At 42.6% G+C, this 14,905-nt stretch overlaps 1 protein-coding gene across 2 annotated transcripts in view; it reads right to left on the reverse strand.

Annotated features, from left to right (window-relative positions):
* The window catches only part of CHN2 (chimerin 2), a 390,810-nt gene that overhangs the window by 45,509 nt on the left and 330,396 nt on the right, over positions 1-14,905 (reverse strand). The window lies entirely within an intron of this gene.

Consider the following 14,905-nt stretch of genomic DNA (forward strand, 5'->3'; position numbering starts at 1 on the left):
GGTCCACCATTGTAAAATAATAAGCTTTGTCATTTTCAGTACTTTGCAATTTTTCATTGTTCCCCTGCCAGCAACACCAGTGTCCCCAGTGATCTGCATTCCAACATCTATGCATGGCCACATTTCAATCCATTAGGTCACGATGGTCAAAATGTCAGATGACAGCTTTTCGGCGGCATGTCAAACACCAGCAGTGGCACAAGACCCCATAAGTGATGAGTATAGTCAGTGCAAATTTGGTTATTTTACTGGAGGGAGATGGGATGGGAGATACGTACATGCCAGATAACCCCCTTTACGTGTGAAACCTCCTTTAAACATACGTAACAATTTTACATTGTATGAACATAGCCTAATGCAGCCATAGATGACCTCCAGCTTCATGATATGATATAGGGCAGGGATGCCCAACCTGTGGTCCTCCAGCTGTTGCAGAACTACAACTTCAGGGCAGCCTACAGCTATTAGGGCATGCTGGGAGTTGTAGTTTTGCAACAGCTGGAGGGCCGCAGGTTGAGCATCCCTGGTATAGGGGGTTGGCCACTGGAATAAATACAATACAAATGCACATTTCAACTGCCTCCCACTCCCTGATTGTCACCATTATTACAGCTTTGAGCTCAACAACCAATAACCTTACCTTTAAGGGAATAAATGTAATTTATTCCAAAATATATATGGAACATATCTGTACCCAAACTGGTTATTTAGTGCTCACAAATTCCTGAGATTCCAACTAAATTCTTATAGTTTCATGGGTTGTGTAGAATGGCAGATTGCTAGGCAGCAATGAAGATGTTGTTGTGGTCCTTTTATTAAGTGATCATGATTATGGCAGCAGCTAATAGGGTTTACAGTTGTCATCTAAACACCCAGATGAGCTTAAAGGCCATGTACACCTTCGGAGGTAATTTGTTTTTTGGTCTAAACATATTTTCTTTTAAATTGGCCTTTTTATAAAAAAAAAATTGGCTGTTCTGTCACAAAAGGTTAACTGTTACTGGTACTTTAATACTCACTTTGTGCTGGTCATCTAATAAACATTATCTCTAAACTACTGAGAGGTCATAAACACTTATTTAAGGCTACTTTCACACTAGCGTTCGGAGCGGATCCGTCTGATGTTTCATCAGACGGATCCGCTCCGATAATGCAGACGTTCGCATCCGTTCAGAACGGATGAGTCTGCATTAAAACTTAGAAAATTTTCTAAGTGTGAAAGTTGTCTGAGCGGATCCGTTCAGACTTTACATTGAAAGTCAATGGGGAACGGATCCGCTTGAAGATTGAGACATATTGTGTCATCTTCAAGCGGATCCGTCCCCATTGACTTACATTGTAAGTGTGGACGGATCCGCTCGCCTCCACACGGCCAGGCGGACACCCGAACGCTGCAAGCAGCGTTCAGGTGTCCGCTCACTGAGCGGAGCGGAGGCTGAGCGCTGGCAGGCGGATGCATTCTCAGTGGATCCACCTCCACTGAGAATGCATTGGGGCCAGACGGATGCGTCCGGGGCCGCTCGTGAGCCCCTTCAAACGGAGCGCACGAGCGGACACCCGAACGCAGGTGTGAAAGTAGCCTAAGCCACATTCTTATCAGTAAGATAAGAACTGAGCTATAGCTAGTGTTTATAAGGTCAGAGAGCAGAGATAAGGAGTCTGTCTGCTGCTGGTTTGACGGAAAAGACAGAAAATCCAAAGGATGCTACTAGAACATGTCAGCTCTGTACAGAAAAAAGGAAACCATATTATTAATAAAGACCAATATTTTTAGCTCAAAATGAGTACAATGCAATAATAAAAAGTGTACATTGCCTTTAAAGGACCCAGGAATGTTTTTATTGGATGTTAATGGACAATCTGGCGTCCCACTTGTACTGATTAATCCAGTCTGGTCTCCTGCACATCACTCCATACTAGAGTACCATACAGCACCACCTTACCATGCTCTGATGTTTGTCTGGAGCTATTCTGCATATATTCGGCAGGTAATAGTGCACATTTTGCCTTATTTATATGGTACAGTGCAGGGCTCATGCACTTCCAGTTTATACTGCGATGTGTGTTAGGCTTAATTTTATCTAGTCAACATCACATGTCCAACTGTCGCTTCTACAATGGGAATCTTCCCATACGAAAAGAAAAAAAAAGAGAGTCGTAAATATCTGGTGAAATATCTTATTTTCTATTCTTCGCTCTTCTCTTGCATGACTCATATATTGTATATTCATGGAAGATATGAACCCTGTTCTATTTTAATATCTTCCATTGTTCGTGAGAAAGACAACTTTTGATGCCCGTATTTTTATTTTTTACAAAGCACACAATTAGTTAGAGCACTAAAACTTACAATTAATGCACAGAATACGTAAGAGATGAAAACTGTCTTGGAAACACATAATTTTCTAAGCCATATTTTGGGAACCTACGTACATAAAATGAGAAGCAGTGCCCAGCTAATCATGACTTTAAAATCCAGATCCAGGCAAAAAGACCCAGAAGATCCAATGACTAAATGCACATTTATGTAGCTTCAGCATCTTTGTGTCCCAGTTATAAAATGCTAAACATACACTTATGTGGCCAACATCAAAGATAATTGGACTTCTCCAGCTGAAACATTACACAAAATGATGATGATGGGGTTTAGTCCTGTGGCACAAAATATGGCTTTCCATAATTGCGTCATACAAGTCAAGCATACAGAATTGATGCCTGGGTTAGTTTAAAACACCAGGAGAAAAACATGAGATGACAGATCTCAGAAGAAGTTTGGCGGAATTCAAGGATTTCTTCACATGGGTGAAATCAATTACCCAGATTACACAAGTGGACTTCAAGTACAATACAGATAGAAGTACCAGATCACCTTTAGTGAATCCACACAAATGTATTATAGAATTACATAAAGGCTACATGCACATGACCATTGTGTGTTTTGCGGTCCGCAAAGCACGGATGGCGTCCATGTGCGTTCCACAATTTGCGGAATGGCACGGACAGCCATTAATATAACTGCCTATTCTTGTCCGCAAAACGGACAAGAATAGGACAGGTTATATTTTTTTTGCGGACCACGGAACGGAGCAACGGATGCGGACAGCACACAGAGTCCAAGCCGCAAAAACTGCGGCTCGGATGCGGACCAAAACAACGGTCGTGTGCATGTAGTCAAAGAATAACTCCAGACTATAATATATGAATAGAATACATAATATAAAACAAAATAGCTTATTTTAGCAGCAGAGGTTGAATAATGCAATAGGATGACCGCGAAAATTGATATACCCCACTGCGTCCCTCTTTGCCGACTACATAGTATTTTACAGTACATTTTACTAAAGGAATATGTGGACAATAAGAAAGAATATGAGAGTCCATGGATAGGACAATGGATCATTAATAAGGCCTTGTACTTATAATGTGTAATGTCAACTTAATGCAAAAAAAAGCATATATTGGGCATGCTGCAACCCCTGCATAATAGTATAGTGTAAGCAGGAGTCCTCGGAGGAGCTGTGTCGTAATATTACATTGTTACGATTACATGAACACTGTTACTATGCCTGTGTGAACAGGGGCTGTAATACACCGCCTCTGTCGTATTATAATAAGGAGAGAACCCTCTGACCTCCATCATGTAACTTCTTCTATGCTGCAGTCAAAGCTGGTCACGGGCATACCTTATTAAGATGGTGGAATTTCCCCGCCTCCTATATCTAACAGACTACAAAACATTCTCCCCAGAATCATACACCCCTCCCAGAGAGGATTCATTAAATCTAGACAATCTGTTAAAAACATCAGGGCAGCCATAGCTGCCACCCATGAGACACAAGATAATAACGCCCCCTCACCCTACTACTAAGTCTAGATGCCGAAAAGGCGTTCGACAAGGTGTCATGGCCCTTGCTGAACGCCGCTTTATCTCACAGATGGTTTGGCCCTGTGTTTTCTGACTTTATCTGTCATCTTCAATCAGATGTCCGCACCACACTCACGATAAACGGCTACAACACCCTCTATCTAGGCATTTTTAGAGGCACCAGGCAGGGATGCCCTCTTTCCCCTCTACTTTTTAATATCTCTTTAGACCTTCTTCTACATTATCTACAACCACTCAACACCTCTCTGCAAGACGACCGTCTTCCAGTCGCCCTGGCCGCATTTGCCGACGATATACTGTTAATTGTTAAAGGGGTTCTGCACTTTGTTTTAACTGATGATCTATCCTCTGGATAGATCATCAGCTTCTGATCGGCGGGGGTCCCATGTCGGACCCCCGCCGATCAGCTGTTTGAGAAGGCAGCGGCGCTCCAGTAGCACCGCGGCCTTCTCACTGTTTACCGCCGGCCCACTGACGTCACGACTAGTATCAACTAGCATGGGCGGGGCTAATCTCTGTTCACTTGAATGGAGCTTAGCCCCGCCCACGCTAGTCGATATTAGTCGTGACGTCAGTGGGCCGGCGGTAAACAGTGAGAAGGCTGTGGCGCTACTGGAGCGCCACTGCCTTCTCAAACAGCTGATCGGCGGGGGTCCCGGGTGTCGGACCCCCGCCAATCAGAAGCTGATGATCTATCCAGAGGATAGATCATCAGTTAAAACAAAGTGCAGAACCCCTTTAAACACCCAGAAACCACACTCCCACGAACACTACAAGATCTTACAGATATCAGACAGCTTTCGGGTTACACCCTTAACCTGGATAAATCCCAAGCTCTGCTCCTTAAAGGGCCCACAAGACCGAGATGGACTGCTCCTTTCCACTATCAATGGCACTCGCACTCTATATTATACCTGGGGGTACAGATCACTAAATCACTTGGTAAGCTATATAATGCAAATATTGCACCCTATGTGCATATGCTGGAGAACACGGTAGCAGGCTGGCGACATCTTCTTTTGTCGTACATGGGGCAGGCATACCTTCTTAAGATGGTGGAATTTCCCTACCAGTATATCTGCGCCCCAAAGACAAGAAGACAATTAACTGCTTATACCGCCAATTTATCTGGCATGGTCGTTGCCCAGGATACCTTATATTATTTTACAACAACCTAGGCTGAAAGGGGGGCTGGACTTTCCCAACATCAGGGCTTATAATATCGCAGCTCTGATGAGAATAGCAATAGACTGGATACATCATACATCCATGTTCTCAAATAGGTGTCAGGAACAGGACTTTATACCCAGACTGGCTCTGACCAATTTTCTCCATACCCCATATGGCAAGATTCCAGAGCAGGCTAGAGAGAACATCCTACTGATGTCGACCTGGCGAACTTAGCAAAAGATGAGGCTTCTCAAAAACTTACACCCTCATTGTTTATTACAAATGACCCTCCTGGCAAACCCACATTTGCAAGCAGGGTCACCCCATAGGGATTTCTATGATTGGCATAAGGGAGGACTAACTCTGATTAGTCACTTGGTGGACCACACCCCACACAAGATCCTACCATTTGAAGTTCTTAAATCCAAATACCCCAACATTCGCTTTAACTTCTTTCCTTATTTACAAGTCAACAGCTATCTCCAGAAATTACTACGATAATGGAGCCCAGCTCTACAGGCCTCCCTCAAACATACCCCTACCCTAAGGGAACATAGCACTAGCTACTATAAATTTCTACACACCCCTCTGGACTATGGTAAGGGTGAATGGGCAATAGCTAAATGGCTCAAGGACATCCCAGAGTTAACGGCTCTGGAACGCAATCTTCGTCACTTGCCATCCAGCCGCTACAGGGAGATGACCCTACAGATTTATCACCGGGCATATATCTCTCCAGTTCGGGGCCACCGTATGGGCATCTTTGAATCTGACAGCTGCTTTTGGTGTAAAGAAACAGGAGCAGAAATTTTCCATTGTTTGTAGCTGTGCCCGGTGATACAATCTTTCTGGCATAAAATCCACACGTTTACCACCACCCATTTCACATCAGCAGCACCTCTGGACCCTTTATGGGCCATCTTTGGGTACATTGACTCGACCAGTACACGGTGCACCCCAGGTAGTAGGAAATTATTCTGTCTGATAGGAGCAGCAGGAATCCAGACTATCCTCCACACATGATTCGACCTCACACTCCCACTGTTTAAACTTTTTCTTGAGAAAGTCTCCTTCTTAATGAAGATGGACTGGGTAGAGGCGTCTTCCAGGAAGGAGATCCATGTGAAGCAATTCTTCACATGCTGGGAGAGCTTCATAGATATACTGCCCCTCCAGGTTAGAAGATGCATCCAGAAATGTTTTCAACTCACTTCCTGGTATCAGACGCGTGTCTTACCAAGCGATCCGCCAATCTCAGGGATATGATCCAATTTGAGGATTCAGCAGGGGTCCCTGCGCGCCGCGTGCCTGCTTGGATTCTAACTCTACTAAGGGTCCATTCACACGTCCGCAATTCTGTTTCGCATTTTGCGGAACGGAATTGCAGACCTATTCATTTCTATGGGGCCACACTATGTGCTGTCCGGATCCACATTTCCGGATCCGCACTTCCGGGTCCGCAATTCCATTCCCGAAAAAAATAGAACATGTCCTATTCTTGTCCGCAATTGCGGAAAAGATTAGGCATTTTCTAGTATAGTGCCGGCGATGTGTGGTCCGCAAAATGCGGAACGCACATTGCCTGTGTCTGTGTTTTGCGGATCCGCGGATCCGCAAAACACATACGGATGTGTGAATGGACCCTAAGGGTACTTTCACACTAGCGTTTTTCTTTTCCGGCATAGAGTTCCGTCCTGATCAGTTTTATCCCCATGCATTCAGTTTTATCCCCAGGATGTCTTCAGTTCAGTCTTTTTGACTGATCAGGACAGAGATAAAACCGCAGCATGCTACGGTTTTATCTCCGGCCAAAAAAACTGAACACTTGCCTGAATGCATTTTTTTCCATAGGAATGTATTAGTGCCGGATCCGGCATTCAAAATACCGTGAAAATGTGAAAAAAATGAATGTTGGATCTGTTTTTCCGGATGACACCTTACAAATGCCATCAGTTGGCATACCTTTTGACGGATCCGGCAGGCAGTTCCAGCGACGGAACTGCTTGCCGGATCACTCTGCCAGAAGTGTGAAAGTACCCTAACTGTAGAGGAGAGGTGAACATGTTGGGCTACTGTTATGTTATATTCACCTTGCAGTTTGCAAGGAGTCAAGTTATGGTTTCTGTACTACTAATCCCCCATAACTCATCCTTTCCCCTCTCCTTCCCCCATCACCCCCCTTCTAAAAACTGATTGATGTCGGAGGGTTGACGTAATAGCTCCTAAATACTACTCTGATTGTCTATGTTGGGACTTTTACCAAAGACTTGCTGTAAACAATGCTGTAAAGTACTACTTATCACATCACACTGAATGTACTTTTTTATTATATCAACCTGAAATAAAAACATTTGAAAATAAAATAAGATTTTGCAATTTCCTTTAAAGGGGCTATCTATGATTAATGTAAAAACACCATATAGTACATGACAAGCTCTTTCTAACAAAGCTAGAACCCACCCTGTACCTCACATGGATCTAGAGCTATGAGCAAAATGACTGTAGTAGCCAAGCCACAATCAAAGCAGAACGTGTGAATGTTCCCTCATTAGACTTAGTAAACATTTACTTGCCTTCTTATCCTGATCCTGTTAAAGGGGTTGCCCAGGCTTTTTCAATTAATGACCTATCCTCAGAATAAGTAATCAATATCAGATCGGTGGAGGTCTGACACCCGCACTCCCGCCATCAGATGGCGCGCGCTGCTGCTATCCCATAGACATACCGAACAGAGCAGGAAGACGGCACGTGCACACTCATACAGCTGATCTGTGGGGGTGTCGGACCCTCACCAATCTGATATTAATGACCTATCCTGAGGACAACCTCTTTAAGTTTGCAACGAACAATACGTAGTAGCATTATGGATCAATATGGATTAGAACACTATTACAACTAATGTGGATGCACTACTTTTGTCCACTAATGCAATAGAAATGACAAATTTTATCCAAAGCCATTCCTTGCCGACCACGAAAAGTGCGTATAACATGTCAATGGTCAAATTTTTAACATCTGGTTAAAAACACTAGTGGACACAACTGGTCTACAACAAGCAAGACCGGGACCTGCCATAAATATAATCTGTGGTGTTAACTGGCAACGAGCCTTGAGTCTAAAGGCTGTATTACACAGCCCGATATGGCAGACGATTGTCGGGAGGGAACATCTCTGCAGCAGGGGAGGAGTGATCACTATGCCATCGCTTGTCCCCATACTCTATAGTGGTTTAACGATAGCAGATCGTTAATAGACACTGCAATCTGCCGTCTGCGAATGATAATTTTTTAACATATCTACAGGCAGAAATCCAAGTGGCAGAAACAGCAGGAACCTTTGGATAAACACTGCAATGGGAATAAGCTTGACAAATAACTGAACGGCCAATGTGACCTCTGCTTGGCTCACTGGAAGTTGCAATTCGGAAAATAGTTTTTTGATGTGTATTATTATCCAGCAAGTCTGGTAATTTGACACTAACTTTTACTGTATATTTCTGTGACATTTCACCCCAATATTGTGATTAGCACACTTCCAATGAATGTGAAACTTAAAGAGGTTTTCCATTACTTAGATACTGATGGCATCCGACACCCCGCACCTCTACTGATCAGCTGTTTTGGGCCAGAAACGACACAATCATGGGCGGACTGGGAACCTAAAAAAAAAACCTAAGTGGCCCTATGTTATAGGCGAGTCCAAACTAATGGAAGACGGGATAACATAGGTAGGCAGGGTCAAGAATACTATACCAAATAATACTATACTGAAAAATACCGTCCCAGCAGAACCAGTATGATAGTGCAGCACAAAATACTGCTCCAAAAGCTGTTCCTCTGTGGTGGCCATCAATATCTGTCATTTTCCTTTCTCCTCCAGTTGTTTCTGATTAAGATATGGATCAGGCGCTTAGAAGGTGAGATGTGGGCCACAGCAGTTGAATCCAGGAGGGCGGTCGCTGTCCGGTTATATAAGTACCTGATTCTCATGGCATTAATTACCACTGAGAGCTCATTATGTACCCAGACAGCGGCAGAGAGGAGGGCTTAGGTGTCGCCCCTGGGAATTAGCCCACCAGGAAATTTACCTGTAGGGTCTATGGCCAGTCCGCTCCTACATACAATGGATGGAACTGAAAGCGCAAGGTTCCATCCACCATCTATTGACCATGCAGGGTACTACAGCTCACCTCCCATTCAAGTGAATGGTAGCTGAGCTGCAACATGCCAGCACCTGACACTTTATAGTTTCCAGAACCGGTGGCTGCCTAAAACAGCTGATTGGTGAGGGTGCTTAGAGTTGGACCACCACCGATCTGATATTGATGACCTAATTTTAGGGCATCAGTATCTAAGTCCTGGAAAACCCCTTTAATTTTTTGGGGTGGAGGCTTTCCTTGCCATATACAGCTGTTATATAAAAATAGTAAAATACTGCATCCTCTTCCAGTTGTAGAACTGGTTTGGTAAGGATAATTACTGTATATCTTAACTACATGCTTTGGGAAATACCTTGACCTTATTGACAGAGAGGATAATTAAAGTTCTTTTCTGTATAGGCAATGAAACGCATTGTCTTGTTTGACAGGTGTATTAATGGTCGACTTCTTTTGACTTGAACAGTATAGGAAAACTTAGATCATAATCTACTAATTCATCTAGACTTGACAGCAATGTGATAGGCACACTGTGATAGGCACACCTTTACACTGGAGCCTCTGACCATACACTGGACTCCTAAAATGGCCATACAATACATTGTTATGATTGGGAGAACCTGACGATTTTGGTGGGGCAAACCAACCATCTAATGTGTACGGTCTGACACCAGATGCTGGAGGAAAGAAGCATCACACAGTTCTTTTGTTCTCAAGAGGTATAAGTTGCTGCCAGACCCCTCTGGCCGCGGCTTGTTCCCCTCTCTCTAACGAGAACACATGCACACTGAACTGAGCAGAACCATAAGCTCTTAACCCTCCTTATCAGGAGTGTAGCTATAGGGGAAGCAGGGGCAGCGGCTGCTTTGGGCCCCAAACTAAAAAAGGGCCCGTCCAGGAGGAGGACCAAAAAAGATTTTGTTGTCAGGGCTCCCTCAACAGTATTAGAAAATGAGATTGTACACAGAAACACTGTAGGAAATGGACTGAGTGGCTGCCAGGCCTCGTCTGAAAGAGCGATCTTGACTATCCACAGGAGGGATGATTGCATGGGAGGGGAGGGTTGTGAAGAATTTTCTAGGGTGGGGAGGCCCAATTCAAAAATTTGCTGCAGGGCCCAGGCATTTCTAGTTACACCACTGCGCCTTGTGTGTATGGCTGGCCTAGCAGAGCATTTGTGTGGTGTATAGTCTACCTGTTCCTGGTCCTGCATGTGACGGCATTCATTTTTCATCACATTATATACTGCTCCTTTCCATGGTCACGGCCACTCAGAAATTCAGCAGTGGTGGTCATGCTTGTACACTATAGGATAAGGCACCGGCCTCTCTGGTGGCCCGGACCGTAGGAGTGCGCAATAGCACGCATGCACAGCAGCTCCCATCACGGCCACCACTTATCTGCACTGCACCGGTGTCAGTAACCCCTGCATACGAGCAGTGTCTAACCCGATGAAAAAGTGAATAAAGTCAGCAAAGGAGGTAATATGGACAATCACAATACATTAGTCAGTGCCTTCTATTAACTTTCTATACATAATAAATGCCATTTGCTGACGTAAGACAACCCCTTTAATAAGTAATTTATTACTTTACAGCCTTTTCAAATAAGAGAAGAATTTCATACTTTTTAAGAAATATATATTTGAGATAGAAGTAAAGCATTACATAAAAACCTGCATAACAAGCAAGATAACAGCACAGGGTTAAATGCTCTATCACTATCAAACCTCAATAGAATTTACACAAATGTGTTATTTAATTCCACTGGAGTAAAACTAGGTACCAGCAAATGCACCTTTGTTCACAGACCGACTGTCACTGCGATTCTTTCAAGTGCCCAGAAAGATAAATGTTTTCATTCTGGCTGAGAAAGCCAATTTGCATTCTACAGAGTTAAAAACTGCATATTTTCCCAGGATCTCACACACATACTTCTACAGACTTCCGACCTCTTTTCCCAGAAGAACCACATGAGTCAAAGGATTTTTGTAAATTCTGATTTACCAAGTTTGGCCGCATACAATAACATCTATTCAGCATTTGGACATATGGGATGTTTTACTGTAATAGTTTGCGGCCACAAGGGATCTTGGTACAGGGATGGTAAATAGCTACAGTTATAAAACAAGATGTTACTTAAGAACTAGCTCTACTTAATGCTTTGATTCTCAAAAACCGCCTCTTAGTATGTGTATTTGCCAGCACTTAATCCTTTTGATGAGCTGAAAATAAACGAGATCATAATTTTATGCTTTTAGGCTAATTGTCCTTAGATAAGGGTAGACTAGATTTTCTAACCTAAAGTGCTGATTTATATTCCAAGCGCAGTATAAAGAATGGATGCTTTTCACACCTTCTTCTTACATTAAACTGTTTTTTTTTTGAAAATGACAAAAAAGGCACAAAAACAATTTAGCATAAATAAGTTATAAAAAGGCACTAGGATTGCTTCTGCTTCTTTTGCACAAGAGAAATGTCCATGTAAAGATTTCTTTACAAATAAAAATGAAAAAAATGTCAAAACACCTTTCACACCCTATAAAAAAATCTTTGGACCCGCTTTACCAAATTCCCAAGCAATTACTGTAGTCAAAACCGTAAGTGCAGCAATTTAGTAAAAAGGCATCGAAAGTACAGTTCTGAACAGTAAAGGTCAAATTCCTTCATCCTCAGTCTAGTGATCACATTTTTCAACTTAATCGTCACATAGTTGACTCACTATACTGGTCTAAGATTACACAAGTTGCCCCTAGACAAGTGCCTACATTCCCTAAAAGAATATCAGAAATGTAACCCTTTAAAACAAAAAGAATGCCACAGCCAGAGCAGGAGGGAGAATAACCATCATGGATGCAACATGAATATATGCTTGTCAACATAGCACTATGAATTTTATAAATCTAAAATATATATATATATATATGTCTTGCTGCAATAATAATTCTTATGCCCATTTTATTATTTCTTGCTTTTTATATAGTGCCAATGTATTCTGCCACCCTATGTATTGGGTACTTACATAGTTCATGTCCCCCATTGGGGACACAATGAAATTCTTCCATCAGGTACACACATTCTATGGACAATCTTGAATGCAATTAACTTATCAGTATGTTTTTGGGGTGTGGGAGGAATCATGAAATCCTTACCAACACAGGGTAAACCGCCAGCAAACATCCTGGGTAACTGTGGCCAGCCGTTTAATACCCTGCAGTCACCATTGATGGGAAATTAATTATCAATTAAATTAATTTTCCAGCACAAAATACATAGATGGGTCAGATTTACCAAAGTGGGTGTTGCTTGTTAGCAGGTCCTGGGTGTTAAAATAATTTTTCAGGAGGAAAATATTAATGACCGATCTTCAGAAAAGGTCATCAGCACCTGGTCAGTGGGATTCCAACAATCAGCCACCGATCAGCTGTTTGAAAAGGCCATGGCACTCTACTGAGGGCTGCGGCCTGTTCACAGCATACTAAGTACAGCACCATTCATTGTACAGTGGCTGTGCTTGGCATTGTAGCCCAGGCCCATTCATAGGACTGAACTGTGCCTAGGCCATGTGACCGGAAAAAAAGCCATGGCGCAAACAGTTAATTGGCGGGGGTGGCGGGAATTTGGCACCAATATGATATTGCTGACCTCTCCTGAGGACAGGTCATCAACATTAAACTCCCAGGAATAATCCTATAAGTTATTCATATATTTCCATAAGTAATCACATAGTAATGGCACAACAGAGAGTTCAAAGAATAGATGTTCCAGAACCGGTATTTCATAGGGAACACAAGTATTTACTAAAACAGATATATCAGAAGGGTGACAAGTCCTCTTCAAATCTATGTCTATGAAGGGGAGTTGAAATTCTGCATCAGTAAAACACAGCACCCAATTCTATAAAGATTTAATAAGAAATTAACAAGCACAGATTATTGAACCTTTTTAAATAAAAAAAATGGGTGGAAATTCACTGTAGTTTTTTTTCTCCTATAGACTCTCTTCTTAAATGCTGTAATTAAACTAAAGCAAGGAACTGCATAAAATAAACATCGTAATCCATAATTAATGTGCAGATACATATTGCATGGCCCTGAGCAGTTGCAATAAACAAGAAATGTTGGCCCTAATGAGGGCTTCGTAGACTACTTCTCATGCAAATTGCAAATGGCAAATTGACCTATATACACATCTGTGTAAACATTCATGAGCGGAGATGCCACCCTGTCTGCTGAAGTGCAGATCTGTATATCTGTTATACAATTTGTCTCAGGCCATTTATCATGAACAATGGATTTCTACCCCTGTCCAAAATTCTCCAGATTTGTATGAATATTAGGGGAGATTTATCAAACTAGTGTAAAGTAGAACTGGCTTAGTTGCCCATAGCAACCAATCAGATGCCACCTTTCATTTTCCAAAGAAGGGATTATACGAGAATAAAGAGATTATACGAAATTTAGATATTGATGGCTTATCCTTAATATCTTATCGGTGTGGATCAGCTGTTTTAAGAGGCTGCAGCACTCACTGGATATTCGGTGAGCGCTGTGGCCTCCTCGCAGCTTACCAAGCACGGCGCCATCCACTGGACATTGGCTTGGCATTGCAGCTCTGTCTCAGTTGACTGAAAGACATTAGGCCATGGTAAGAATGTATGGTGACGTCACTAGGAAGAGGCCTAAGCACTCACTAAACCCCACACCCTCTTCAGCTGATCGGAGGTAGTGCTGGGAGTTGGACCCCCGCCAGTCTGATGCTAATGATATCCTGAGGATAGGCCATCAATATCGAAATCCTAAATAACCCCTTTAATGGTCCTAAGTTAACCTTGCATAACCTATTTTCAATTATCATCCTTAGTGGGCTGTGTCACTATGCTCAATACTGTACTCAATACTGTATATATCGGACTTACCGGATGCTCATTTGTTTCTGAGACTGGTTATTCCAGTTAGCTCAGAAAAGATTCTTGGGTTGGACTTAGAATAAGGACTAAAGTCTCCCATACACATTAGGCTACTGTCAGCCAACCTATCATTTTTGGCAGGACCAGCTGACAATCTAATCTTGGGTTGACTCTCCCCTGATAAATTAATTTTAAAAACTAATCCTTTTGTTCTCCAAGGAAATAAGCCACCACAAGAGGTGTCGGGCAGTGGCTTTCTTGTCTCTCTCCATTGAAAACACTACATACTTGGCCCGAACCACATTGGGAAGTCGGAAGAGACGTTGAAGGTGTTGCACCGAAGTGGCTAAACAAAGCCCTGCTCCTAGTAGTAATGCAAACCACTGCCCACTTATCTGCTCCATCTTTGCCTGGAGATCACCTAAAAGATTGGGCTTAGCCAAGGGGCAGGGATTTTACCATCTTTTTTGCCTGAAGGCAGGAAACTCCAAAAAGGAACAAGGGAAATGAGGGCATAAAAGTAAGACATGGTGGATTATTATTATTATTTTTGTGTGCGTATTTTCTGTGTTTACTGTTGCTTTAATAGCTTTGTTAATAAAGCAAAATTGACCACAACAAATTTATGAAAACCTGGGGTCCTGGGTGGTGTATGCTCACTCATTAAATATAACTGCTCATGTATCTACGATGTAGTCCTCTATTTATCTCCTTTTGGCTGGATGCTTCTGAAGATAGACAATAACCACACAGTTTTTATTTCCCTCCTATCACCCCAATCTTTG

The sequence above is a fragment of the Bufo bufo genome, chromosome 5 (assembly GCF_905171765.1).
Source record: "Bufo bufo chromosome 5, aBufBuf1.1, whole genome shotgun sequence".
In the NCBI taxonomy this organism is placed as follows: Eukaryota; Metazoa; Chordata; class Amphibia; order Anura; family Bufonidae; genus Bufo; species Bufo bufo.